Source organism: Chiloscyllium plagiosum, unplaced genomic scaffold (genome assembly GCF_037043375.1).
Source record: "Chiloscyllium plagiosum isolate Xiang-an unplaced genomic scaffold, Cpla_swu_hap1 HiC_scaffold_3, whole genome shotgun sequence".
Classification (NCBI taxonomy): domain Eukaryota; kingdom Metazoa; phylum Chordata; class Chondrichthyes; order Orectolobiformes; family Hemiscylliidae; genus Chiloscyllium; species Chiloscyllium plagiosum.
Window position 1 is genome coordinate 141,797,385 of NW_028270141.1, and position 17,781 is coordinate 141,815,165.

Sequence of the window (17,781 nt, forward strand, 5' to 3'; positions counted from 1 at the left end):
CACCAGGCTCCTGTAGTCTCACACATCCCCACACAGGCCAACTGCAAGCCCTCCCCCTGCTTCATAGGGCCGCAGCCTGCATTCTCTCATCCTTCCACACTCCTCCACCCCTCCATTTCGGAATGCCGGGCACTGACCAGTGGGGTACCGCACGGATCAGTACTGGGACCGCAGCTTTTTACAATCTATCTTCAGGATATACAAGATGGTATTAGCAATAACATTCGCAAATTTCATCAGCTGGGTGGCAGGGTGAAATGTGATGAGGATGTTAGGAGATTACAGGGTGACCTGGACAAGTTAGGTGAGTGCTCAGATGCATGGCAGATGCACTTTCACGTGGATAAATGGATCCTTATCCACTTTGGTGGCAAGAACAGGAAGGCAGATTACCACCTAAGTGGAATCAATTTAGGTAAAGGGGCAGTACAGAGAGATCTGGGGGTTCTTGTACACCACTCAATGAAGGTAAGCATGCAGGTACAGCAGGTAGTGAAGAAGGCTAATAGCATGCTGGCCTTCATAACAAGAGGGATTGAGTATAGAAGCAAAGAGGTCCTTCTGCAGCTGTACAGGGCCCTGGTGAGACCACACCTGGAGTACTGTGTGCAGTTCTGGTCTCCAAATTTGAGGAGAGACATTCTGGCTATTGAGGGAATGCAGCGTAGGTTCACGAGGTCAATTCCTGGAATGGCGGGATTACCTTACACTGAAAGACTGGAGCGACTGGGCTTGTGTACCCTTGAGTTTAGAAGACTGAGAGGGGATCTGGTTGAGACATATAAGATGATCAAAGGATTGGACACTCTGGCGGCAGGCAACATGTTTCCGCTGCGGGGTGAGTGCCGAAACAGAGGACACAGCTTAAAAATACGGGGTAGACCATTTAGGACAGAGATGAGGAGAAACTTCTTCACCCAGAGAGTGGTGGCTGTGTGGAATGCTCTGCCCCAGAGGGCAGTGGAGGCCCAGTCTCTGGATTCATTTAAGAAAGAGTTGGATAGAGCTCTCAAGGATAGTGGAATCAAGGGTTATGGAGATAAGGCAGGAACAGGATACTGATTAAGGATGATCAGCCATGATCATATTGAATGGTGGTGCAGGCTGGAAGGGCAGAATGGCCAATTCCTGCACCTATTGTCTATTGTCCGCCTTTCCTGACTGCCACCCGCAGACAGCGTGCAGCCCCAATCCCTTTCTTTCCGCCTTTCTTGCTGATTTTGGCAGCGCTCCGCTCTCCTCCCCTCCGTGTCTGATGCCAGGCACAGCAGCAGCAGCAAAAATAACCTGCCGCTCCATTGCCTGGCACAAGACAAGTGCAGAGGGGTGACTTGAGCAGCCACTGCTGGCGGAAAAAGCCTACTGCACCTGGTATTCCCAGGCGGTCTCCCATCCAAGTACTAACCAGGCCTGAGTCTGCTTAGCTTCCGAGATCAGACGAGATCGGGCGTTTTCAGACTAGTATGGCCGTAGGCGCTGGCCCCTGCCTTTTCTCCCTACTTCAAGGCGTGCTGGCCAGCCACATTTTCTTTCTTGCTCTTTCTCTTTATCCCCTTTGGCTTTTTTTTCTCTTTTCTCTTTGCTCTTCCTCCTCCGTGCGTGCTTCCCTCCCTCCGTCCCTCCAGCTGCCTTTCAGCCAGCCCTTGCCCACCAGGCTCCTGTAGTCTCACACATCCCCACACAGGCCAACTGCAAGCCCTCCCCCTGCTTCATAGGGCCGCAGCCTGCATTCTCTCATCCTTCCACACTCCTCCACCCCTCCATTTCGGAATGCCGGGCACTGACCAGTGGGGTACCGCACGGATCAGTACTGGGACCGCAGCTTTTTACAATCTATCTTCAGGATATACAAGATGGTATTAGCAATAACATTCGCAAATTTCATCAGCTGGGTGGCAGGGTGAAATGTGATGAGGATGTTAGGAGATTACAGGGTGACCTGGACAAGTTAGGTGAGTGCTCAGATGCATGGCAGATGCACTTTCACGTGGATAAATGGATCCTTATCCACTTTGGTGGCAAGAACAGGAAGGCAGATTACCACCTAAGTGGAATCAATTTAGGTAAAGGGGCAGTACAGAGAGATCTGGGGGTTCTTGTACACCACTCAATGAAGGTAAGCATGCAGGTACAGCAGGTAGTGAAGAAGGCTAATAGCATGCTGGCCTTCATAACAAGAGGGATTGAGTATAGAAGCAAAGAGGTCCTTCTGCAGCTGTACAGGGCCCTGGTGAGACCACACCTGGAGTACTGTGTGCAGTTCTGGTCTCCAAATTTGAGGAGAGACATTCTGGCTATTGAGGGAATGCAGCGTAGGTTCACGAGGTCAATTCCTGGAATGGCGGGATTACCTTACACTGAAAGACTGGAGCGACTGGGCTTGTGTACCCTTGAGTTTAGAAGACTGAGAGGGGATCTGGTTGAGACATATAAGATGATCAAAGGATTGGACACTCTGGCGGCAGGCAACATGTTTCCGCTGCGGGGTGAGTGCCGAAACAGAGGACACAGCTTAAAAATACGGGGTAGACCATTTAGGACAGAGATGAGGAGAAACTTCTTCACCCAGAGAGTGGTGGCTGTGTGGAATGCTCTGCCCCAGAGGGCAGTGGAGGCCCAGTCTCTGGATTCATTTAAGAAAGAGTTGGATAGAGCTCTCAAGGATAGTGGAATCAAGGGTTATGGAGATAAGGCAGGAACAGGATACTGATTAAGGATGATCAGCCATGATCATATTGAATGGTGGTGCAGGCTGGAAGGGCAGAATGGCCAACTCCTGCACCTATTGTCTATTGTCCGCCTTTCCTGACTGCCACCCGCAGACAGCGTGCAGCCCCAATCCCTTTCTTTCCGCCTTTCTTGCTGATTTTGGCAGCGCTCCGCTCTCCTCCCCTCCGTGTCTCGTGCCTGCAGGAGACTGATGCCAGGCACAGCAGCAGCAGCAAAAATAACCTGCCGCTCCATTGCCTGGCACAAGACAAGTGCAGAGGGGTGACTTGAGCAGCCACTGCTGGCGGAAAAAGCCTACTGCACCTGGTATTCCCAGGCGGTCTCCCATCCAAGTACTAACCAGGCCTGAGTCTGCTTAGTTTCCGAGATCAGACGTTTTCAGACTAGTATGGCCGTAGGCGTTGGCCCCTGCCTTTTCTCCCTACTTCAAGGCGTGCTGGCCAGCCACATTTTCTTTGTTGCTCATTCTCTTTATCCCCTTTGGCTTTTTTTTCTCTTTTCTCTTTGCTCTTCCTCCTCCGTGCGTGCTTCCCTCCCTCCGTCCCTCCAGCTGCCTTTCAGCCAGCCCTTGCCCACCAGGCTCCTGTAGTCTCCCACATCCCCACACAGGCCAACTGCAAGCCCTCCCCCTGCTTCATAGGGCCGCAGCCTGCATTCTCTCATCCTTCCACACTCCTCCACCCCTCCATTTCGGAATGCCAGGCACTGACCAGTGGGGTACCGCACGGATCAGTACTGGGACCGCAGCTTTTTACAATCTATCTTCAGGATATACAAGATGGTATTAGCAATAACATTCGCAAATTTCATCAGCTGGGTGGCAGGGTGAAATGTGATGAGGATGTTAGGAGATTACAGGGTGACCTGGACAAGTTAGGTGAGTGCTCAGATGCATGGCAGATGCACTTCCACGTGGATAAATGGATCCTTATCCACTTTGGTGGCAAGAACAGGAAGGCAGATTACCACCTAAGTGGAATCAATTTAGGTAAAGGGGCAGTACAGAGAGATCTGGGGGTTCTTGTACACCACTCAATGAAGGTAAGCATGCAGGTACAGCAGGTAGTGAAGAAGGCTAATAGCATGCTGGCCTTCATAACAAGAGGGATTGAGTATAGAAGCAAAGAGGTCCTTCTGCAGCTGTACAGGGCCCTGGTGAGACCACACCTGGAGTACTGTGTGCAGTTCTGGTCTCCAAATTTGAGGAGAGACATTCTGGCTATTGAGGGAATGCAGCGTAGGTTCACGAGGTCAATTCCTGGAATGGCGGGATTACCTTACACTGAAAGACTGGAGCGACTGGGCTTGTGTACCCTTGAGTTTAGAAGACTGAGAGGGGATCTGGTTGAGACATATAAGATGATCAAAGGATTGGACACTCTGGCGGCAGGCAACATGTTTCCGCTGCGGGGTGAGTGCCGAAACAGAGGACACAGCTTAAAATACGGGGTAGACCATTTAGGACAGAGATGAGGAGAAACTTCTTCACCCAGAGAGTGGTGGCTGTGTGGAATGCTCTGCCCCAGAGGGCAGTGGAGGCCCAGTCTCTGGATTCATTTAAGAAAGAGTTGGATAGAGCTCTCAAGGATAGTGGAATCAAGGGTTATGGAGATAAGGCAGGAACAGGATACTGATTAAGGATGATCAGCCATGATCATATTGAATGGTGGTGCAGGCTGGAAGGGCAGAATGGCCAACTCCTGCACCTATTGTCTATTGTCCGCCTTTCCTGACTGCCACCCGCAGACAGCGTGCAGCCCCAATCCCTTTCTTTCCGCCTTTCTTGCTGATTTTGGCAGCGCTCCGCTCTCCTCCCCTCCGTGTCTCGTGCCTGCAGGAGACTGATGCCAGGCACAGCAGCAGCAGCAAAAATAACCTGCCGCTCCATTGCCTGGCACAAGACAAGTGCAGAGGGGTGACCTGAGCAGCCACTGCTGGCGGAAAAAGCCTACTGCACCTGGTATTCCCAGGCGGTCTCCCATCCAAGTACTAACCAGGCCTGAGTCTGCTTAGCTTCCGAGATCAGATGAGATCGGGCGTTTTCAGACTAGTACGGCCGTAGGCGCTGGCCCCTGCCTTTTCTCCCTACTTCAAGGCGTGCTGGCCAGCCACATTTTCTTTCTTGCTCTTTCTCTTTATCCCCTTTGGCTTTTTTTTCTCTTTTCTCTTTGCTCTTCCTCCTCCGTGCGTGCTTCCCTCCCTCCGTCCCTCCAGCTGCCTTTCAGCCAGCCCTTGCCCACCAGGCTCCTGTAGTCTCCCACATCCCCACACAGGCCAACTGCAAGCCCTCCCCCTGCTTCATAGGGCCGCAGCCTGCATTCTCTCATCCTTCCACACTCCTCCACCCCTCCATTTCGGAATGCCAGGCACTGACCAGTGGGGTACCGCACGGATCAGTACTGGGACCGCAGCTTTTTACAATCTATCTTCAGGATATACAAGATGGTATTAGCAATAACATTCGCAAATTTCATCAGCTGGGTGGCAGGGTGAAATGTGATGAGGATCTTAGGAGATTACAGGGTGACCTGGACAAGTTAGGTGAGTGCTCAGATGCATGGCAGATGCACTTTCACGTGGATAAATGGATCCTTATCCACTTTGGTGGCAAGAACAGGAAGGCAGATTACCACCTAAGTGGAATCAATTTAGGTAAAGGGGCAGTACAGAGAGATCTGGGGGTTCTTGTACACCACTCAATGAAGGTAAGCATGCAGGTACAGCAGGTAGTGAAGAAGGCTAATAGCATGCTGGCCTTCATAACAAGAGGGATTGAGTATAGGAGCAAAGAGGTCCTTCTGCAGCTGTACAGGGCCCTGGTGAGACCACACCTGGAGTACTGTGTGCAGTTCTGGTCTCCAAATTTGAGGAGAGACATTCTGGCTATTGAGGGAATGCAGCGTAGGTTCACGAGGTCAATTCCTGGAATGGCGGGATTACCTTACACTGAAAGACTGGAGCGACTGGGCTTGTGTACCCTTGAGTTTAGAAGACTGAGAGGGGATCTGGTTGAGACATATAAGATGATCAAAGGATTGGACACTCTGGCGGCAGGCAACATGTTTCCGCTGCGGGGTGAGTGCCGAAACAGAGGACACAGCTTAAAAATACGGGGTAGACCATTTAGGACAGAGATGAGGAGAAACTTCTTCACCCAGAGAGTGGTGGCTGTGTGGAATGCTCTGCCCCAGAGGGCAGTGGAGGCCCAGTCTCTGGATTCATTTAAGAAAGAGTTGGATAGAGCTCTCAAGGATAGTGGAATCAAGGGTTATGGAGATAAGGCAGGAACAGGATACTGATTAAGGATGATCAGCCATGATCATATTGAATGGTGGTGCAGGCTGGAAGGGCAGAATGGCCAACTCCTGCACCTATTGTCTATTGTCCGCCTTTCCTGACTGCCACCCGCAGACAGCGTGCAGCCCCAATCCCTTTCTTTCCGCCTTTCTTGCTGATTTTGGCAGCGCTCCGCTCTCCTCCCCTCCGTGTCTCGTGCCTGCAGGAGACTGATGCCAGGCACAGCAGCAGCAGCAAAAATAACCTGCCGCTCCATTGCCTGGCACAAGACAAGTGCAGAGGGGTGACTTGAGCAGCCACTGCTGGCGGAAAAAGCCTACTGCACCTGGTATTCCCAGGCGGTCTCCCATCCAAGTACTAACCAGGCCTGAGTCTGCTTAGCTTCCGAGATCAGACGAGATCGGGCGTTTTCAGACTAGTATGGCCGTAGGCGCTGGCCCCTGCCTTTTCTCCCTACTTCAAGGCGTGCTGGCCAGCCACATTTTCTTTCTTGCTCTTTCTCTTTATCCCCTTTGGCTTTTTTTTCTCTTTTCTCTTTGCTCTTCCTCCTCCGTGCGTGCTTCCCTCCCTCCGTCCCTCCAGCTGCCTTTCAGCCAGCCCTTGCCCACCAGGCTCCTGTAGTCTCACACATCCCCACACAGGCCAACTGCAAGCCCTCCCCCTGCTTCATAGGGCCGCAGCCTGCATTCTCTCATCCTTCCACACTCCTCCACCCCTCCATTTCGGAATGCCGGGCACTGACCAGTGGGGTACCGCACGGATCAGTACTGGGACCGCAGCTTTTTACAATCTATCTTCAGGATATACAAGATGGTATTAGCAATAACATTCGCAAATTTCATCAGCTGGGTGGCAGGGTGAAATGTGATGAGGATGTTAGGAGATTACAGGGTGACCTGGACAAGTTAGGTGAGTGCTCAGATGCATGGCAGATGCACTTTCACGTGGATAAATGGATCCTTATCCACTTTGGTGGCAAGAACAGGAAGGCAGATTACCACCTAAGTGGAATCAATTTAGGTAAAGGGGCAGTACAGAGAGATCTGGGGGTTCTTGTACACCACTCAATGAAGGTAAGCATGCAGGTACAGCAGGTAGTGAAGAAGGCTAATAGCATGCTGGCCTTCATAACAAGAGGGATTGAGTATAGAAGCAAAGAGGTCCTTCTGCAGCTGTACAGGGCCCTGGTGAGACCACACCTGGAATACTGTGTGCAGTTCTGGTCTCCAAATTTGAGGAGAGACATTCTGGCTATTGAGGGAATGCAGCGTAGGTTCACGAGGTCAATTCCTGGAATGGCGGGATTACCTTACACTGAAAGACTGGAGCGACTGGGCTTGTGTACCCTTGAGTTTAGAAGACTGAGAGGGGATCTGGTTGAGACATATAAGATGATCAAAGGATTGGACACTCTGGCGGCAGGCAACATGTTTCCGCTGCGGGGTGAGTGCCGAAACAGAGGACACAGCTTAAAAATACGGGGTAGACCATTTAGGACAGAGATGAGGAGAAACTTCTTCACCCAGAGAGTGGTGGCTGTGTGGAATGCTCTGCCCCAGAGGGCAGTGGAGGCCCAGTCTCTGGATTCATTTAAGAAAGAGTTGGATAGAGCTCTCAAGGATAGTGGAATCAAGGGTTATGGAGATAAGGCAGGAACAGGATACTGATTAAGGATGATCAGCCATGATCATATTGAATGGTGGTGCAGGCTGGAAGGGCAGAATGGCCAACTCCTGCACCTATTGTCTATTGTCCGCCTTTCCTGACTGCCACCCGCAGACAGCGTGCAGCCCCAATCCCTTTCTTTCCGCCTTTCTTGCTGATTTTGGCAGCGCTCCGCTCTCCTCCCCTCCGTGTCTCGTGCCTGCAGGAGACTGATGCCAGGCACAGCAGCAGCAGCAAAAATAACCTGCCGCTCCATTGCCTGGCACAAGACAAGTGCAGAGGGGTGACTTGAGCAGCCACTGCTGGCGGAAAAAGCCTACTGCACCTGGTATTCCCAGGCGGTCTCCCATCCAAGTACTAACCAGGCCTGAGTCTGCTTAGCTTCCGAGATCAGACGAGATCGGGCGTTTTCAGACTAGTATGGCCGTAGGCGCTGGCCCCTGCCTTTTCTCCCTACTTCAAGGCGTGCTGGCCAGCCACATTTTCTTTCTTGCTCTTTCTCTTTATCCCCTTTGGCTTTTTTTTCTCTTTTCTCTTTGCTCTTCCTCCTCCGTGCGTGCTTCCCTCCCTCCGTCCCTCCAGCTGCCTTTCAGCCAGCCCTTGCCCACCAGGCTCCTGTAGTCTCACACATCCCCACACAGGCCAACTGCAAGCCCTCCCCCTGCTTCATAGGGCCGCAGCCTGCATTCTCTCATCCTTCCACACTCCTCCACCCCTCCATTTCGGAATGCCGGGCACTGACCAGTGGGGTACCACACGGATCAGTACTGGGACCGCAGCTTTTTACAATCTATCTTCAGGATATACAAGATGGTATTAGCAATAACATTCGCAAATTTCATCAGCTGGGTGGCAGGGTGAAATGTGATGAGGATCTTAGGAGATTACAGGGTGACCTGGACAAGTTAGGTGAGTGCTCAGATGCATGGCAGATGCACTTTCACGTGGATAAATGGATCCTTATCCACTTTGGTGGCAAGAACAGGAAGGCAGATTACCACCTAAGTGGAATCAATTTAGGTAAAGGGGCAGTACAGAGAGATCTGGGGGTTCTTGTACACCACTCAATGAAGGTAAGCATGCAGGTACAGCAGGTAGTGAAGAAGGCTAATAGCATGCTGGCCTTCATAACAAGAGGGATTGAGTATAGAAGCAAAGAGGTCCTTCTGCAGCTGTACAGGGCCCTGGTGAGACCACACCTGGAGTACTGTGTGCAGTTCTGGTCTCCAAATTTGAGGAGAGACATTCTGGCTATTGAGGGAATGCAGCGTAGGTTCACGAGGTCAATTCCTGGAATGGCGGGATTACCTTACACTGAAAGACTGGAGCGACTGGGCTTGTGTACCCTTGAGTTTAGAAGACTGAGAGGGGATCTGGTTGAGACATATAAGATGATCAAAGGATTGGACACTCTGGCGGCAGGCAACTTGTTTCCGCTGCGGGGTGAGTGCCGAAACAGAGGACACAGCTTAAAAATACGGGGTAGACCATTTAGGACAGAGATGAGGAGAAACTTCTTCACCCAGAGAGTGGTGGCTGTGTGGAATGCTCTGCCCCAGAGGGCAGTGGAGGCCCAGTCTCTGGATTCATTTAAGAAAGAGTTGGATAGAGCTCTCAAGGATAGTGGAATCAAGGGTTATGGAGATAAGGCAGGAACAGGATACTGATTAAGGATGATCAGCCATGATCATATTGAATGGTGGTGCAGGCTGGAAGGGCAGAATGGCCAACTCCTGCACCTATTGTCTATTGTCCGCCTTTCCTGACTGCCACCCGCAGACAGCGTGCAGCCCCAATCCCTTTCTTTCCGCCTTTCTTGCTGATTTTGGCAGCGCTCCGCTCTCCTCCCCTCCGTGTCTCGTGCCTGCAGGAGACTGATGCCAGGCACAGCAGCAGCAGCAAAAATAACCTGCCGCTCCATTGCCTGGCACAAGACAAGTGCAGAGGGGTGACTTGAGCAGCCACTGCTGGCGGAAAAAGCCTACAGCACCTGGTATTCCCAGGCGGTCTCCCATCCAAGTACTAACCAGGCCTGAGTCTGCTTAGTTTTCGAGATCAGACGAGATCGGGCGTTTTCAGACTAGCATGGCCGTAGGCGCTGGCCCCTGCCTTTTCTCCCTACTTCAAGGCGTGCTGGCCAGCCACATTTTCTTTCTTGCTCTTTCTCTTTATCCCCTTTGGCTTTTTTTTCTCTTTTCTCTTTGCTCTTCCTCCTCCGTGCGTGCTTCCCTCCCTCCGTCCCTCCAGCTGCCTTTCAGCCAGCCCTTGCCCACCAGGCTCCTGTAGTCTCCCACATCCCCACACAGGCCAACTGCAAGCCCTCCCCCTGCTTCATAGGGCCGCAGCCTGCATTCTCTCATCCTTCCACACTCCTCCACCCCTCCATTTCGGAATGCCAGGCACTGACCAGTGGGGTACCGCACGGATCAGTACTGGGACCGCAGCTTTTTACAATCTATCTTCAGGATATACAAGATGGTATTAGCAATAACATTCGCAAATTTCATCAGCTGGGTGGCAGGGTGAAATGTGATGAGGATGTTAGGAGATTACAGGGTGACCTGGACAAGTTAGGTGAGTGCTCAGATGCATGGCAGATGCACTTTCACGTGGATAAATGGATCCTTATCCACTTTGGTGGCAAGAACAGGAAGGCAGATTACCACCTAAGTGGAATCAATTTAGGTAAAGGGGCAGTAAAGAGAGATCTGGGGGTTCTTGTACACCACTCAATGAAGGTAAGCATGCAGGTACAGCAGGTAGTGAAGAAGGCTAATAGCATGCTGGCCTTCATAACAAGAGGGATTGAGTATAGAAGCAAAGAGGTCCTTCTGCAGCTGTACAGGGCCCTGGTGAGACCACACCTGGAGTACTGTGTGCAGTTCTGGTCTCCAAATTTGAGGAGAGACATTCTGGCTATTGAGGGAATGCAGCGTAGGTTCACGAGGTCAATTCCTGGAATGGCGGGATTACCTTACACTGAAAGACTGGAGCGACTGGGCTTGTGTACCCTTGAGTTTAGAAGACTGAGAGGGGATCTGGTTGAGACATATAAGATGATCAAAGGATTGGACACTCTGGCGGCAGGCAACATGTTTCCGCTGCGGGGTGAGTGCCGAAACAGAGGACTCAGCTTAAAAATACGGGGTAGACCATTTAGGACAGAGATGAGGAGAAACTTCTTCACCCAGAGAGTGGTGGCTGTGTGGAATGCTCTGCCCCAGAGGGCAGTGGAGGCCCAGTCTCTGGATTCATTTAAGAAAGAGTTGGATAGAGCTCTCAAGGATAGTGGAATCAAGGGTTATGGAGATAAGGCAGGAACAGGATACTGATTAAGGATGATCAGCCATGATCATATTGAATGGTGGTGCAGGCTGGAAGGGCAGAATGGCCAACTCCTGCACCTATTGTCTATTGTCCGCCTTTCCTGACTGCCACCCGCAGACAGCGTGCAGCCCCAATCCCTTTCTTTCCGCCTTTCTTGCTGATTTTGGCAGCGCTCCGCTCTCCTCCCCTCCGTGTCTCGTGCCTGCAGGAGACTGATGCCAGGCACAGCAGCAGCAGCAAAAATAACCTGCCGCTCCATTGCCTGGCACAAGACAAGTGCAGAGGGGTGACTTGAGCAGCCACTGCTGGCGGAAAAAGCCTACTGCACCTGGTATTCCCAGGCGGTCTCCCATCCAAGTACTAACCAGGCCTGAGTCTGCTTAGCTTCCGAGATCAGACGAGATCGGGCATTTTCAGACTAGTATGGCCGTAGGCGCTGGCCCCTGCCTTTTCTCCCTACTTCAAGGCGTGCTGGCCAGCCACATTTTCTTTCTTGCTCTTTCTCTTTATCCCCTTTGGCTTTTTTTTCTCTTTTCTCTTTGCTCTTCCTCCTCCGTGCGTGCTTCCCTCCCTCCGTCCCTCCAGCTGCCTTTCAGCCAGCCCTTGCCCACCAGGCTCCTGTAGTCTCACACATCCCCACACAGGCCAACTGCAAGCCCTCCCCCTGCTTCATAGGGCCGCAGCCTGCATTCTCTCATCCTTCCACACTCCTCCACCCCTCCATTTCGGAATGCCGGGCACTGACCAGTGGGGTACCACACGGATCAGTACTGGGACCGCAGCTTTTTACAATCTATCTTCAGGATATACAAGATGGTATTAGCAATAACATTCGCAAATTTCATCAGCTGGGTGGCAGGGTGAAATGTGATGAGGATCTTAGGAGATTACAGGGTGACCTGGACAAGTTAGGTGAGTGCTCAGATGCATGGCAGATGCACTTTCACGTGGATAAATGGATCCTTATCCACTTTGGTGGCAAGAACAGGAAGGCAGATTACCACCTAAGTGGAATCAATTTAGGTAAAGGGGCAGTACAGAGAGATCTGGGGGTTCTTGTACACCACTCAATGAAGGTAAGCATGCAGGTACAGCAGGTAGTGAAGAAGGCTAATAGCATGCTGGCCTTCATAACAAGAGGGATTGAGTATAGAAGCAAAGAGGTCCTTCTGCAGCTGTACAGGGCCCTGGTGAGACCACACCTGGAGTACCGTGTGCAGTTCTGGTCTCCAAATTTGAGGAGAGACATTCTGGCTATTGAGGGAATGCAGCGTAGGTTCACGAGGTCAATTCCTGGAATGGCGGGATTACCTTACACTGAAAGACTGGAGCGACTGGGCTTGTGTACCCTTGAGTTTAGAAGACTGAGAGGGGATCTGGTTGAGACATATAAGATGATCAAAGGATTGGACACTCTGGCGGCAGGCAACTTGTTTCCGCTGCGGGGTGAGTGCCGAAACAGAGGACACAGCTTAAAAATACGGGGTAGACCATTTAGGACAGAGATGAGGAGAAACTTCTTCACCCAGAGAGTGGTGGCTGTGTGGAATGCTCTGCCCCAGAGGGCAGTGGAGGCCCAGTCTCTGGATTCATTTAAGAAAGAGTTGGATAGAGCTCTCAAGGATAGTGGAATCAAGGGTTATGGAGATAAGGCAGGAACAGGATACTGATTAAGGATGATCAGCCATGATCATATTGAATGGTGGTGCAGGCTGGAAGGGCAGAATGGCCAACTCCTGCACCTATTGTCTATTGTCCGCCTTTCCTGACTGCCACCCGCAGACAGCGTGCAGCCCCAATCCCTTTCTTTCCGCCTTTCTTGCTGATTTTGGCAGCGCTCCGCTCTCCTCCCCTCCGTGTCTCGTGCCTGCAGGAGACTGATGCCAGGCACAGCAGCAGCAGCAAAAATAACCTGCCGCTCCATTGCCTGGCACAAGACAAGTGCAGAGGGGTGACTTGAGCAGCCACTGCTGGCGGAAAAAGCCTACAGCACCTGGTATTCCCAGGCGGTCTCCCATCCAAGTACTAACCAGGCCTGAGTCTGCTTAGTTTTCGAGATCAGACGAGATCGGGCGTTTTCAGACTAGTATGGCCGTAGGCGCTGGCCCCTGCCTTTTCTCCCTACTTCAAGGCGTGCTGGCCAGCCACATTTTCTTTCTTGCTCTTTCTCTTTATCCCCTTTGGCTTTTTTTTCTCTTTTCTCTTTGCTCTTCCTCCTCCGTGCGTGCTTCCCTCCCTCCGTCCCTCCAGCTGCCTTTCAGCCAGCCCTTGCCCACCAGGCTCCTGTAGTCTCCCACATCCCCACACAGGCCAACTGCAAGCCCTCCCCCTGCTTCATAGGGCCGCAGCCTGCATTCTCTCATCCTTCCACACTCCTCCACCCCTCCATTTCGGAATGCCAGGCACTGACCAGTGGGGTACCGCACGGATCAGTACTGGGACCGCAGCTTTTTACAATCTATCTTCAGGATATACAAGATGGTATTAGCAATAACATTCGCAAATTTCATCAGCTGGGTGGCAGGGTGAAATGTGATGAGGATGTTAGGAGATTACAGGGTGACCTGGACAAGTTAGGTGAGTGCTCAGATGCATGGCAGATGCACTTTCACGTGGATAAATGGATCCTTATCCACTTTGGTGGCAAGAACAGGAAGGCAGATTACCACCTAAGTGGAATCAATTTAGGTAAAGGGGCAGTAAAGAGAGATCTGGGGGTTCTTGTACACCACTCAATGAAGGTAAGCATGCAGGTACAGCAGGTAGTGAAGAAGGCTAATAGCATTCTGGCCTTCATAACAAGAGGGATTGAGTATAGAAGCAAAGAGGTCCTTCTGCAGCTGTACAGGGCCCTGGTGAGACCACACCTGGAGTACTGTGTGCAGTTCTGGTCTCCAAATTTGAGGAGAGACATTCTGGCTATTGAGGGAATGCAGCGTAGGTTCACGAGGTCAATTCCTGGAATGGCGGGATTACCTTACACTGAAAGACTGGAGCGACTGGGCTTGTGTACCCTTGAGTTTAGAAGACTGAGAGGGGATCTGGTTGAGACATATAAGATGATCAAAGGATTGGACACTCTGGCGGCAGGCAACATGTTTCCGCTGCGGGGTGAGTGCCGAAACAGAGGACACAGCTTAAAAATACGGGGTAGACCATTTAGGACAGAGATGAGGAGAAACTTCTTCACCCAGAGAGTGGTGGCTGTGTGGAATGCTCTGCCCCAGAGGGCAGTGGAGGCCCAGTCTCTGGATTCATTTAAGAAAGAGTTGGATAGAGCTCTCAAGGATAGTGGAATCAAGGGTTATGGAGATAAGGCAGGAACAGGATACTGATTAAGGATGATCAGCCATGATCATATTGAATGGTGGTGCAGGCTGGAAGGGCAGAATGGCCAACTCCTGCACCTATTGTCTATTGTCCGCCTTTCCTGACTGCCACCCGCAGACAGCGTGCAGCCCCAATCCCTTTCTTTCCGCCTTTCTTGCTGATTTTGGCAGCGCTCCGCTCTCCTCCCCTCCGTGTCTCGTGCCTGCAGGAGACTGATGCCAGGCACAGCAGCAGCAGCAAAAATAACCTGCCGCTCCATTGCCTGGCACAAGACAAGTGCAGAGGGGTGACTTGAGCAGCCACTGCTGGCGGAAAAAGCCTACTGCACCTGGTATTCCCAGGCGGTCTCCCATCCAAGTACTAACCAGGCCTGAGTCTGCTTAGCTTCCGAGATCAGACGAGATCGGGCGTTTTCAGACTAGTATGGCCGTAGGCGCTGGCCCCTGCCTTTTCTCCCTACTTCAAGGCGTGCTGGCCAGCCACATTTTCTTTGTTGCTCTTTCTCTTTATCCCCTTTGGCTTTTTTTTCTCTTTTCTCTTTGCTCTTCCTCCTCCGTGCGTGCTTCCCTCCCTCCGTCCCTCCAGCTGCCTTTCAGCCAGCCCTTGCCCACCAGGCTCCTGTAGTCTCCCACATCCCCACACAGGCCAACTGCAAGCCCTCCCCCTGCTTCATAGGGCCGCAGCCTGCATTCTCTCATCCTTCCACACTCCTCCACCCCTCCATTTCGGAATGCCGGGCACTGACCAGTGGGGTACCGCACGGATCAGTACTGGGACCGCAGCTTTTTACAATCTATCTTCAGGATATACAAGATGGTATTAGCAATAACATTCGCAAATTTCATCAGCTGGGTGGCAGGGTGAAATGTGATGAGGATGTTAGGAGATTACAGGGTGACCTGGACAAGTTAGGTGAGTGCTCAGATGCATGGCAGATGCACTTTCACGTGGATAAATGGATCCTTATCCACTTTGGTGGCAAGAACAGGAAGGCAGATTACCACCTAAGTGGAATCAATTTAGGTAAAGGGGCAGTACAGAGAGATCTGGGGGTTCTTGTACACCACTCAATGAAGGTAAGCATGCAGGTACAGCAGGTAGTGAAGAAGGCTAATAGCATGCTGGCCTTCATAACAAGAGGGATTGAGTATAGAAGCAAAGAGGTCCTTCTGCAGCTGTACAGGGCCCTGGTGAGACCACACCTGGAGTACTGTGTGCAGTTCTGGTCTCCAAATTTGAGGAGAGACATTCTGGCTATTGAGGGAATGCAGCGTAGGTTCACGAGGTCAATTCCTGGAATGGCGGGATTACCTTACACTGAAAGACTGGAGCGACTGGGCTTGTGTACCCTTGAGTTTAGAAGACTGAGAGGGGATCTGGTTGAGACATATAAGATGATCAAAGGATTGGACACTCTGGCGGCAGGCAACATGTTTCCGCTGCGGGGTGAGTGCCGAAACAGAGGACACAGCTTAAAAATACGGGGTAGACCATTTAGGACAGAGATGAGGAGAAACTTCTTCACCCAGAGAGTGGTGGCTGTGTGGAATGCTCTGCCCCAGAGGGCAGTGGAGGCCCAGTCTCTGGATTCATTTAAGAAAGAGTTGGATAGAGCTCTCAAGGATAGTGGAATCAAGGGTTATGGAGATAAGGCAGGAACAGGATACTGATTAAGGATGATCAGCCATGATCATATTGAATGGTGGTGCAGGCTGGAAGGGCAGAATGGCCAACTCCTGCACCTATTGTCTATTGTCCGCCTTTCCTGACTGCCACCCGCAGACAGCGTGCAGCCCCAATCCCTTTCTTTCCGCCTTTCTTGCTGATTTTGGCAGCGCTCCGCTCTCCTCCCCTCCGTGTCTCGTGCCTGCAGGAGACTGATGCCAGGCACAGCAGCAGCAGCAAAAATAACCTGCCGCTCCATTGCCTGGCACAAGACAAGTGCAGAGGGGTGACTTGAGCAGCCACTGCTGGCGGAAAAAGCCTACTGCACCTGGTATTCCCAGGCGGTCTCCCATCCAAGTACTAACCAGGCCTGAGTCTGCTTAGTTTCCGAGATCAGACGTTTTCAGACTAGTATGGCCGTAGGCGCTGGCCCCTGCCTTTTCTCCCTACTTCAAGGCGTGCTGGCCAGCCACATTTTCTTTGTTGCTCATTCTCTTTATCCCCTTTGGCTTTTTTTTCTCTTTTCTCTTTGCTCTTCCTCCTCCGTGCGTGCTTCCCTCCCTCCGTCCCTCCAGCTGCCTTTCAGCCAGCCCTTGCCCACCAGGCTCCTGTAGTCTCCCACATCCCCACACAGGCCAACTGCAAGCCCTCCCCCTGCTTCATAGGGCCGCAGCCTGCATTCTCTCATCCTTCCACACTCCTCCACCCCTCCATTTCGGAATGCCAGGCACTGACCAGTGGGGTACCGCACGGATCAGTACTGGGACCGCAGCTTTTTACAATCTATCTTCAGGATATACAAGATGGTATTAGCAATAACATTCGCAAATTTCATCAGCTGGGTGGCAGGGTGAAATGTGATGAGGATGTTAGGAGATTACAGGGTGACCTGGACAAGTTAGGTGAGTGCTCAGATGCATGGCAGATGCACTTCCACGTGGATAAATGGATCCTTATCCACTTTGGTGGCAAGAACAGGAAGGCAGATTACCACCTAAGTGGAATCAATTTAGGTAAAGGGGCAGTACAGAGAGATCTGGGGGTTCTTGTACACCACTCAATGAAGGTAAGCATGCAGGTACAGCAGGTAGTGAAGAAGGCTAATAGCATGCTGGCCTTCATAACAAGAGGGATTGAGTATAGAAGCAAAGAGGTCCTTCTGCAGCTGTACAGGGCCCTGGTGAGACCACACCTGGAGTACTGTGTGCAGTTCTGGTCTCCAAATTTGAGGAGAGACATTCTGGCTATTGAGGGAATGCAGCGTAGGTTCACGAGGTCAATTCCTGGAATGGCGGGATTACCTTACACTGAAAGACTGGAGCGACTGGGCTTGTGTACCCTTGAGTTTAGAAGACTGAGAGGGGATCTGGTTGAGACATATAAGATGATCAAAGGATTGGACACTCTGGCGGCAGGCAACATGTTTCCGCTGCGGGGTGAGTGCCGAAACAGAGGACACAGCTTAAAAATACGGGGTAGACCATTTAGGACAGAGATGAGGAGAAACTTCTTCACCCAGAGAGTGGTGGCTGTGTGGAATGCTCTGCCCCAGAGGGCAGTGGAGGCCCAGTCTCTGGATTCATTTAAGAAAGAGTTGGATAGAGCTCTCAAGGATAGTGGAATCAAGGGTTATGGAGATAAGGCAGGAACAGGATACTGATTAAGGATGATCAGCCATGATCATATTGAATGGTGGTGCAGGCTGGAAGGGCAGAATGGCCAACTCCTGCACCTATTGTCTATTGTCCGCCTTTCCTGACTGCCACC

The 17,781-nt window shown here is 51.6% G+C and overlaps 8 non-coding genes and 2 pseudogenes across 8 annotated transcripts; all 10 read right to left on the reverse strand.

Annotated features, from left to right (window-relative positions):
• Window positions 1-1,356: 1,356 nt before the first annotated feature.
• LOC148151500 (5S ribosomal RNA) lies at window positions 1,357-1,475 on the reverse strand. The gene has a single exon (XR_015756552.1). It is a non-coding gene; the product is annotated as a 5S ribosomal RNA (ribosomal RNA).
• Window positions 1,476-3,021: 1,546 nt separating this feature from the next.
• Window positions 3,022-3,130, reverse strand: LOC148151501 (5S ribosomal RNA; annotated as a pseudogene).
• A 1,545-nt stretch (window positions 3,131-4,675) lies between these two features.
• On the reverse strand, window positions 4,676-4,794 carry LOC148151502 (5S ribosomal RNA). Its single transcript, XR_015756774.1, has one exon. It is a non-coding gene; the product is annotated as a 5S ribosomal RNA (ribosomal RNA).
• Window positions 4,795-6,340: 1,546 nt separating this feature from the next.
• LOC148151503 (5S ribosomal RNA) lies at window positions 6,341-6,459 on the reverse strand. Its single transcript, XR_015756554.1, has one exon. It is a non-coding gene; the product is annotated as a 5S ribosomal RNA (ribosomal RNA).
• Window positions 6,460-8,005: 1,546 nt separating this feature from the next.
• LOC148151504 (5S ribosomal RNA) lies at window positions 8,006-8,124 on the reverse strand. Its single transcript, XR_015756555.1, has one exon. It is a non-coding gene; the product is annotated as a 5S ribosomal RNA (ribosomal RNA).
• A 1,546-nt stretch (window positions 8,125-9,670) lies between these two features.
• On the reverse strand, window positions 9,671-9,789 carry LOC148151505 (5S ribosomal RNA). The gene has a single exon (XR_015755932.1). It is a non-coding gene; the product is annotated as a 5S ribosomal RNA (ribosomal RNA).
• A 1,546-nt stretch (window positions 9,790-11,335) lies between these two features.
• Window positions 11,336-11,454, reverse strand: LOC148151506 (5S ribosomal RNA). The gene has a single exon (XR_015756741.1). It is a non-coding gene; the product is annotated as a 5S ribosomal RNA (ribosomal RNA).
• A 1,546-nt stretch (window positions 11,455-13,000) lies between these two features.
• Window positions 13,001-13,119, reverse strand: LOC148151507 (5S ribosomal RNA). Its single transcript, XR_015755590.1, has one exon. It is a non-coding gene; the product is annotated as a 5S ribosomal RNA (ribosomal RNA).
• A 1,546-nt stretch (window positions 13,120-14,665) lies between these two features.
• LOC148151508 (5S ribosomal RNA) lies at window positions 14,666-14,784 on the reverse strand. Its single transcript, XR_015756556.1, has one exon. It is a non-coding gene; the product is annotated as a 5S ribosomal RNA (ribosomal RNA).
• A 1,546-nt stretch (window positions 14,785-16,330) lies between these two features.
• On the reverse strand, window positions 16,331-16,439 carry LOC148151509 (5S ribosomal RNA; annotated as a pseudogene).
• Window positions 16,440-17,781: the final 1,342 nt, after the last annotated feature.